Consider the following 9,688-nt stretch of genomic DNA (forward strand, 5'->3'; position numbering starts at 1 on the left):
TCTTCACAGTGCTTATTTGCATTCATTTATGTGATTAGTTAAATATTAACTTTGTCTTCTCCACAAGATTGTACATTTCATTGGAGCATAGACCGTGTTTGTTTTTGCTCACCAGCATAATATCCAGTACCTCTCACATGTCTAGTTTAGTCTAAGTATTGTATAGTATTACAAATTAATGAAGTCATATGCACCAATATTTTTGAAATAACATCTAAAAAGCATTGAACTTTTGTAGTGCATCTGGGCTTCCAAATCTCTAGCTCTTCAGATGTTTAGGAAGGACTTTTTCTCATCATTTATGATGAAAATTCATGCAATCTCATCAGATTTTTTAAATGCACCCCTGCTGAGCTAGAATTCATATTTTTAGCTCAGTAACCAAGAGGAAATAGATAATCACTAACAAATCATAAAAGTAAAGACTTTTTTCAAAAAAAGTCTTTTCATTTATTCAATTACTTACCTATTTTTAACAATAATTTTTAATAACTCCTATGTATTTAAAGCCACATTAGGTGCTGTAGAAAATAGAAAATTAAATATAATCTGCAGTCCCTATCTCAGAATCCTTGTAATCTATTTTAAGAGACTAGAAGATCGTATGTCACTTTTGAAATGGAAGGCGATAACAAAGGATTAAGTTCCATAAGTATTGTGCAGGGAATTAGTCTTATTAAGCATTCATTAAAGACTGAGTTGTTAGGTGTAGTTTCCTGGAAGGGGCAAAAGAGAAACAGGATAAATCATGGACTAATTGTGGAAACTGCAAGTATGACTGGGGCAATTAATGGGTATGTGGCAATGCAATTGGGAGAAGGAATGCAGTTGGGAGCAGGAATGCAGTTGTGACAATGATGGAAAGGTAGGCAAAGACCAGATCACGAAACCTGTATGTTCTCTCAATCCTGAAATCTATTGGAAGCCATGGCATAATTTTCCCGTTAGTAGCTCATCTTGGAAATAATGTAGATGATATAATGGAATAGATTAAGGGTGGCAGTGGCTTATAGAAGATAAGGAGATAAGCTATGTGTATTCTAGATAATATAGTTGTGAAATATCAGAATATAGAAGTTACAATTCTTGGTTGTTGAATGAGTACCATAAGATAAAAAGGGTTGAGTAAGTTGTAGAAATACAATGTAAGTCCTGGGATTCTTGTTTCAGACATTCGGAAGAAGATGGTGGCATTTAGTGAAAAAGAAAAAAGAACTGTAGAGCATATAAATTGATGAGAGTGGATAAATCATTCAGTATAATGATTTATACTGAAAACATATAACAGTGGAAAACAAAGTAACAGTGGACAATGCAATGGTAGATATCCATGTGGCAGTTGAAATTTTAAAAAATAAAATAGAAAAATAGACACACAAGAAAAAAAGATTGATACAAAGTGGAACAAGGGAAGTAAAAACACAGTTTGAATGCCATCAGCACATGGAAGATATTTAATGGCAACTTTAGATTAATGTGTAGTCTGTGAAAAACAGAAAGACAAGGACAGAATTGGAAAATACCAAGAGTTATGGCTTGAACAGAACTAAAGGAGATTGAGAAGGACTGGTCCAGCTTTGTGACAAAAAAAAAAAATTGGTAAGACTACAACAAAACCAAGGGAGGACGGTGTGTAAAAGGAAATGGATGACAGTGTCAGGTGCTGCTGAAAGTTCAAATAACGCAAGAATGGAAAATAAAGACTTGGCAATTAAAACATTATTGGTAAGCATTGTGAAATCAGTTTCAGTTGGTTCACAGATACAGCAGGTAGATTTCTGTGGGTTGAAGTGGAACCGGCAGATGAGGAAGCCAGTTATTCAGTGAGAAGAGATTAATTTTCAAAACGTTTGGCTGTAAAGTCAAGGAGAGATATAGGCTAGTGAGGACTGTGTGGCAGAACTAAGAATCTGTATTTGCTTGGGGGGAATGCTACAAACTGGTAGAAAGAAAACCATTGATTAAACAAGATTCTTAAAGAATTTGGAATGGATAGGATACAAATTACAGGTAGAGACATGTGTTTTGATAGAAGACTGTGAAGTTGAAGGAAAGTTGTTGAATGCGGGACTCAACATCATAAATTTGTAGGGGATGATGGGAAATTCTTGCATGGTGCTCTCAATGCCCTCAGCATTTCACAGTCCACACTGCACCAAAAATATCTGTCGTTAGACATTATAAGCATCCTTTCTACAGCGAGATGCTGACTCTTTGAGAACTACGTGGGAAATGACTTAAGCTGGGGAAAGAGCGTACTCACCTCTCCTAGCTGACTCTCACCCTGGAGCATAAGCTCATAGAATGCAATGATAGGACAAATGCTTACACTATATACATGTATACTTTCATTGCTTTTTAATCTCTTATGTTTTGGAGATTGAGAGCTGCTAAGTGTGAAATGTTTATTCACACTATATAACAGATGTATGATATGACCCCACAGAAAAATAGGATGCATTTTTTTTTGTTCTTTGTTGAATTTGGTAGTCTATTTAAAATGCTTAGCATAGTGCCTGGCATATAGTAAACAATAAATGTTAGCTATTATTAGCAGTAATGTTAATGTTCAAGAGTTTATGTTACAGCCAAGTGGTAAGGACATACGAACATGAAGATAAATGGTGGCATATGATAAATAGTAAATAACAGTTATAGGTGTTTAGAGCAGAGTGATCTCCATCAAATGCCTCCTCAGTGATTAGATGTGAAATGTTATGCATGAGGTTACAAGAAGAACGCTAGCAGCTGTGAACCAGCAGTTCAGATAAGATACAGGACAACACTGGAGAGAATTTCGAGACAATTTCCAGAAAAATAAGCCACAAAATCAAAGTTTACATGCATATGCTTTATGGTTTTCAAGAACTATTTACCTTATCAATCTCATTTAATCTTCACGGAACTTACTTAATGGAAGGACAGGCGTTCCTACCTTTTCGTGACTTGCCTCCTTGGTAGAGTCTGCACAAGAGCTACATAGTGGTCCACTGACTCTAAATCCAGTGCCTTAGCCATTGTATTCTCCCTGTTTTGCCTCAACAATAATTCAAAGAGAATAAAATGTGTTGTGATAGTGTCAGGCTTAATGTATTGCTTAAAGTACTTTGTCGTGTTGACAGAGTCCATTTAAAAAGAATGAGAAAATCTTTAAAAAGTTGTGCAACCATCAATACTGCTATCTCATTAACTAGACACGCCAGCATCATCTTAATTCAAATATTTGTAAGCAGAAAAGGGATGCTCATTTTTTATTCACAATGTCTTTCTATCCCATCTGGCACAAGCAATTTCCTTTTGTGTGTCTTTAAACTGTGTTATAAAGAAATTAATTTTACCCTGAGGGCTTTCACTGTGAATCTCACAACTTTTCATTCTGGTTGTTTCTCGATTTCATCATCAGTAACAAATTGTTCTTGTGAGGGGAATTGTGCTTGTCAATTTTTCTGGTTTAGCCCATCAGATTTCTCATTAGGTCCTGCCACTAACAAATGCTTTTGTTTTCTTTCCAAAGTTGTCAGCAGCTATTATAATTATTTTATTATAAGAACACAGCTTACATTGGTGTATATGTATTAATTAGAAAATTGCCTTTTCAGATTAGTTTATAATGAGAATGATTATGTTTACTATCACTTAGACAAATGGTAAATAAAAGAGTCAATTCAACTAAATGTATGTGATTAATAATTTAAAATATAAATGTGTCTTGTAATTGTTTAATTACACACTTCTTGCAGTTTTCTTGATGGCTTTAAAAGGTGATTCAAAAAATCTGCCGATGCGCAACCTCAGTTTCCTAAAGGTCAGTGGTCTTTGGGAGATGAAAGACAAAATAATAGAAAAATGCTATCACTTTTATTAATTCTTTCTTGATTCACTAAGTTGGGCTCGTATTTGTCATCAGGGACATAAAGGGTAGACAAGGCATAACTCCTGGCTTCAGAGAGGTCAGTCTAAAATGTCACAATATTGACTCCCAGTTATTCAACATTTTCTGAATAAAGAATAGAGCTCCAGGTTTTTTCACAAGGGACATGACTATTTTTTCATTTAAATCTCATATCAACCCTCGAAGGAAAGCATATTGAAATGAATGTGAAATTCACAGAACTTACTTATAAAGGTTATAGACCTAGGAAGTAACAGGTGGATTCAGGATGTGAACTGATTCAGTCTCTTCGTCTCTGTGCCTCCTTCTCTCACTACAATGAGGTAAGAGCCATAGTCGTGGTGGAACCACCATGCTCCAGAAGCACAGAAGAATCACTGCCTCACTTTTCTCGGCCAGTGCTGCTCAGAAACACCTGACCTTCATGTCAGTCAAAGAAAACCCTGTATCACTGAGCTCACCATTGTCCTAATGCATGCTGTCATCAGAACATCCTGGAGGCAGTGTTGTCCCTGGCATCCCTCTCCACAGACCATCAGGTGTTGCTGAGGCTTTTGGACAAAGCCTCCAGATGTCATTCTGCTCTGTCTAAGCCTAGAGCTATGACCACTTAAACTCCCACTGCAGTATCACATCCAATCTTGAATTCAGATAAGCAGGCATTTTTGAGCCCTAACTCAGTGCCAGACCCTGAACCAGGAGATAGGAATAAACGGAAGATTGATGACCACCTGATGTCCACCCTCAGAAATTCCACGGAAGAACATGCTATAAGCTCATTTTTTACGAGAATGAAGAGCACAGTAGAAATTTATTTGGAGATAAATAGCAAAAAATGTTTGTTTTATTCATTAGAAATGTCCAAAGAGTAAACATTCTGAGATGTACAAGAGAATGGTTATTGGCGTAGGGTGGTGTTTGGGAGGATTGTCTAAGTGAAGAATGTTCAAACATTTAAAGAAATTCCTAAAAATATTTATTAAAAAATTGAATTAGAGAGGCATCTCTTCAAAGTACAGGCTGAGGTAGACAGATTAGATTTAAAGCCTAGTTTAATTTTATCACTTTCACACTGTAGTGCCTAATAATATATCTACTTCTCATAGCCTCAATTTCTTCAACCAAAAAAAAAGTAAAGACTTCTATGTTTTCTCGTTGTATATATGATACTAGAATGAGACAATGTATGTCCAGTGCTTAGCATAGTATCTAGCATATATTATTGAGGCAGAATGTTCATATGTAAACATAGAATTCATATTTAAAATTTCAGGACATATATAATTTACCTTCAGAGATGGACCCATGTGGAATATAGGGTATCAGGCTTTTTTGGCAATTACTTTAGAAAAATATATCCAATATTTATTTGTGAAGTAGGGTTTAGAACATCAGAAATGCTAGCTTTTGTAATCCTGTGATTGATAAAGTGTCAGATAATGTGCGTTTAGTTTTTTTTTTCACAGAGTTGTTAGGAATTCTTTAAGCTGGAGACTCATATACTCAGCGTAAACCTGTGTTTACCGGTCTAGACCAGCATGCTCTTAAATGCTTGTGTGAGTGGATCATAGTTATTCTGTCAATGCCTGTGGTGCTGTGATCTTGTGGGTTTCTTACAGCAGAAACCATGACTTCTATCTTTGAATGTTTGGTGCCTGACACAAAGCAGGTGCTCAATAAGAAATTGATCAATTTCATTTAAACTTGTAAATTTCATTTTGCATGATATGTATGTACAGGATATAACTTCAGTTTCTAATCACAACATAATAGTGAGAACTACTGAGAAAATCACACAACTAGGGAATTTGATGTAATTAGTGTCACTTTAGATTCAAGAACACCATGATCACCGATCTCTAATAGATACTCACTTACACCCTGCAACCCTAGTATATTTCTCCAGGAAGCTCATTTTTCTGTTATCTACTCGGCTATGTACTTTTCGTTACTTTTCACACACCCCAATCCAATGATTATTTCTTAGTATTTTTCTTTCTCATTCTATCAGCAGCACTTTATCAGTTCCTCTTCCTTAAAACATCTTACTCGCCTTCAGACAGTGGTATATTGGAGCACACCTTGCAAGAGACAGCTGTTTTTTTTTTAATTTTGCAAGCCTGTTATTAAATAATTCATAGCTTAAAATTGGCCATGGTAGAAGTATTTATACTAAAGAAACTGGCAAGCACTACAAATCAGGGCTTTTATTTTTGGAGAGCTGTTTGTTAAACATTTACCACCACACCATTGACTCCAGGACACTTCTCTTTTAGTATTTCTCCTGCCTTGCCACAACATTTTTCTGATCTTTCAACAGTGGAACAGGGCTATCAGTTCTTGGACTTGTTCTTTTTTTAGCTATGCTCTCTCCAGGGGATCTCATCCAGGTCCATAGATGTTGATGAATGCAAAATTTATATCTACTTTTTGTTGGCTTCAAAATGTGTATCTCTAGCTCTGGCTTTTCTGCAGAGTCTCAAATTCTATCTGTCCAATTGCCTTGTTAACATCTTCACTCCAGTGTCTAAACAAGCATCTCAAATTTAACATTCCAAAGCCAAATACCTAGTATGCCACCTCTCCTTCAAATATGCCCCTCCACGAGTCTTCACCATGTGTCCGGCCAAAATTTCAGAGTTGTCTAGACTCTTCTCTTGCTCTTGACATCCCATATCCAATCCATCAGCCACTTTTTCTACCTTCAAAATATATTCTGAATCTGACCACCATCTTCTCACCATCTTCATTGCTACTTCCCTACTTCAAAGTACTGTAATTTCTTATCAAAATGTTTCAATTGCCTCCTAGCTAGTATCCCTACTCCACTCTTGCCTGCCAGCAATCTAGTCTCCACTCATCATCATTAAGGATTCTCATGACTTTCTGCCTCATTCAGTGCAAAATCCAAAGCGATCAATGGGACCCATAGGTCATATCCAACATGGGCTCTGGCTATTTGTCTGACCTTGTTAACCTTCCACTGGCCACCCCATGCCCCAGGCTCCAGACACACTGCTCTCAATTGCTATTCCTTCAAGTTCTAAGAACCCTCCAGTAGGAACATTTGCTGTTTCATCAGACTAGAATATTCATTGCTTGGATATATGAAGGGTTCATTTCCTTCAGTTCTTTACTCAGATTGATTATCACCTTCAGAAAAGACTTCCATGATCACCCCAAATACTTTTATTTTTCTCTTATAGCCTTTATCAAAATATGCCTTAATATTACATTTATATGTTTAGTGTGATTACCTCCATTAGAATTTAAGCTCCAAGTTGGAAGAGACTTGTTTTGTTTACTGCTGATTTCTCAACTCTTAGAACTATGTCTGGCACTTAATATATTTACTGAGTAAATGATGAGTGAAAATATTTTTTGTTTACTTGGTTTATTTTTGCTGGGATTTAAGCTCCAGCTCCATGATAGCCTACCAAAACGATCATATACCTGATTAAATTATCACAGAAGTTGATGATAACTCCTAATATACCTGCTTGATACTTCCACCCAGTTTTTCCAACAGAACCAAACTCAATATGTCAAAACTGAACTCACCATTCTATTCACTGGATCATGTCTTTCTAACATTATTATTTCCCGTAGAGCAAGGTGATCCTTGCAGTCATGGAAATTTAAATATTTAAAGCCACCTTTCATCTTTCATTCATCTCCCTTATTATTAAGTCTTACATCAACAAATGCCAAATTTTAAATTATCACTTCTGTAAGGACTTTCTGCCTCTTTATTGCCATTCGCACTGCCACCACACTGTTCAGACTTTCGTGTTTGAACTGTTTTGATCATCTTCTAAATAGTCTCATTTTTTGTGTGTGTGGTGATAACATTTAAGATTTATTCTCTTGGCAAATTTCAAGTATATAGTGCAGTATTGTTAATTATAATTACCATGCTGTACATTAGATAGTCTCCTGATTTTTATCTCTGAGTGTTTTTATCACATTGTTAGCTAATTAATCACCCTAAATCATATCTCTTGGATTCAAATCTTTAAATGTCTAAAATTATCTGTTTAACTTCCTTGACCATGTAATTTATTGTCTAAACAAGGGCAGTTTGAAAGTAAAAGGGGTACTGTTATTAATTCCATTGGGACAGCAGGAATTATCTAGGACTGTTTAGGAAAACTATGGTCACCTTAACTTTCACAGGGGCTCTTGGTTGCCTTCTCAATAATCATGTCTCCCTTCTTTCTGAAAGAAAAAACTATTTTATCTGACATTGATTCCTCTTCAACATGACTGGTGATACACATTAAATTGTCTTAGCCAACATGAAATTTTGTTAGTAATTGATTTAGGAAGAAGCATGTGTTCAAATTTTAGCCTGTGAAATGTTAGGGGTAGTCTGCTTCAGGGAAAGAGATTCCTGAAGGATGTTTCTATATATGCCTAAAGACAGTTCTTGTTCTTCTGCTGGTTCATGTCTTGTCTGAATTTGATGCCTGGAACTACAGTAGGCAACTTGTGAGAGAGAAGTAGCTGGCAGAGGACAAAGCTGACATCCTAGCTTTACCAGAGGGAAAAATGAAAAGAACTTGATTCTTTGATGATATCATCGAATTACCGAATTAATCAAATCCAGGGTAACCTGAATCAAAATTCAGGGTATTTTTCGGCTTATGTGAGTTAATAAATTTTCTTTATTGTTTAAATAAATTAAGGCAGAGTTTTCACTTGCTGCTGAAAGCATTCCCATTTGATGTAAGCTAAGTACAAATCTCTCTCTCTCTGACTTTCAGGATTCTTTACCTTATAACCCCATCTTCCCTCATCTACAGCCTGTTTTAGTACACTTCACTTTGAGCCAAGCTGGAAGACTTAATATCTCTCTTCTTGGAAGTAGTTTTGATTTCCCATGACCGTATCTTTGTATAGGATGCCCCTCATTTCAGAAGCACCCTCTGTTCATTTGTGCATGCTAAAATTCTTAGGGCCCACTCATCTCAGGTATTATCTCCTCAAAAAGGTTCCCTGATTCCTGAAATAGTTATTAACCTTCTCTCTTTTGAATCCATTTTGCAATAATGAGTTCATACTTCTCTCATGACATAGATTTGACCCCGTCCCATAGTATTATGTACAATTCTAAATCTTACCCCTAAACTTACTCTTCTCTGTATATTTTAAGCACCTGACTATAAACAAACTGAGATATCTGTTCCTCATGACTAGCAGTAACCTTCTAATGAGAAGTATGCTGGATTGCACATACTCCTTAGCCAAAATCACATATATCCTGGCTTCCTTCTACCTCTTTAGGGTGATTTCTCAGAGCTGAGAGGCTGTCTCCTGGGATATAGTCCTGAGTGAAACATCGAGTAAAACTCATCTCACAGCTTTTATGTTGTATGGTTTTCTGTTTTGTTTTGCTTTTCCAGTGACATGTCATAGAATTTTGCATATGCAGGAAGTATTTCTTAAATTGAGATTCTGAAAATATTTCTTTATCTGTAGTCATAGTAAGTTGAGTAATATAGTTTTATAATTTGCAAGGCATCATATTTAAATCACTATCCTTTCCTGTAATCACTATTTTAAAATAAAGAATAGAAAAAAATGAGTATTTAATGATTAACATATTTTTTTTGATTGGCAAACACATGCTACTAATAATGAAAGACTTCTTTTTGACACACCTGCCCTAGGTAACTGGTTGGCCAAAGTAATTACTTTATTGGCAGTGTATTTCTATGATATATATCAGATACTTTAAAGAGACAAATGGAAGCTTGCCATATATGATGCCAAATTCTTTACTGAATTCAAAGG

This window comes from Camelus ferus, chromosome 4 (genome assembly GCF_009834535.1).
Source record: "Camelus ferus isolate YT-003-E chromosome 4, BCGSAC_Cfer_1.0, whole genome shotgun sequence".
In the NCBI taxonomy this organism is placed as follows: domain Eukaryota; kingdom Metazoa; phylum Chordata; class Mammalia; order Artiodactyla; family Camelidae; genus Camelus; species Camelus ferus.